Here is a 1,136-nt window from a genome sequence, read left to right on the forward strand (position 1 = left end):
CCTCTCCCCAGTGCTGCCCCAGCACTCCCGGGCGTGCAAAGCCGTCGGCCAAGTAGGCAGAAGGGTTTCAAAACAAGTTTCCATCCTTCCCAAGATACAAATCATAACAGCTCAGCCTCAGCATCCTCCCCGGGGAGAAAAAAAAAGGCTTGTGCTGTGGGGTGAGACTCAGCTTTTCAAAACATTGCTCCCAGGGGCAAAGGTGGTGATTGCTGCTGCTTTGTGACAGATTTGCTGTAGGGCTTTTGCTTTCTGGTCCATAACAAAAAAAAAAAAAAAGCAAAAGTAACCAAGAAGAGTCTTACTGTTGTTTTGTTGTTGCTGTTGTTGCTGTTTTCTCACGGATTTGATTTTTGCGTCCTGAAGCGGGTTCTCTTTGTATGACCTGCTTTCCCTAACGTTTCAGTCCTCAGCCCTGTTTTCTGCCGGAAGATGGCTAGATAAGGATAATTAGAGATGGAAACTTTCTCCATTTCTAACTGAAACAGCTAACGATCTTTGACTTTTCACATAAAACACCTTCTTCCGACAACTCGTCAGACATCTGGAGACAAGCAGCTGCTAGGAGGAACCAACACAAAACACATATGTTTTGAATGATTCCACTGACTGAAATGTTTTTGCTTCTTGGTCACCCTTGCTTTCCCCTCTTGGTTAGGCCATGTCAGATCCATGTTCTACATGGCCGCTTCTGGTCAAAGACTTCCAGGAAAAAAAGAGCCATGAGACCTAGTTTTCTGTCAAGTATTTCGTGCAGATATTTCAGCAGATGTTTGTGTCTGCTCATGAAGAAGCAAAACAAAAATAAAAGTAATTCTCCCCTCCCTCCTCATAAGCAAGGACAGAAGTCCACCTCTCCTTTCTGTTTTAATGCTGCTTTTAAGAGAAAAGGGACATTTTCAAGTCGTAGACGGAATGAAACAAGGATATTTATGCCAGCAATTTGTGCTGATGTTTTTGAAAGACTTTAGGCCACTGTCTCAGCAAAAAGCAGCCCCAGCAGGCTCGTGCCCTACCTGGCAAACTGCAGTACGTGGGCAGCAAAGCAAGGCGAGGCCGAGGCACATTTCCCACACCACACCATCGCTGACTGCAGCCAGGGGAAGCTCCACCAGCTCACCAGCCCAAAGGGATCT

General features: G+C 46.0%; 1 long non-coding RNA gene across 1 annotated transcript; it reads right to left on the reverse strand.

Moving 5' to 3' along the window:
• Nucleotides 1-617: 617 nt before the first annotated feature.
• LOC118160093 lies at nt 618-1,136 on the reverse strand. Its single transcript, XR_004747334.1, has 2 exons — nt 1,017-1,136; nt 618-737 (listed from the first exon to the last, which is right to left on the reverse strand). It is a non-coding gene; the product is annotated as an uncharacterized LOC118160093 (long non-coding RNA).

The sequence above is a fragment of the Oxyura jamaicensis genome, chromosome 1 (assembly GCF_011077185.1).
Source record: "Oxyura jamaicensis isolate SHBP4307 breed ruddy duck chromosome 1, BPBGC_Ojam_1.0, whole genome shotgun sequence".
In the NCBI taxonomy this organism is placed as follows: domain Eukaryota; kingdom Metazoa; phylum Chordata; class Aves; order Anseriformes; family Anatidae; genus Oxyura; species Oxyura jamaicensis.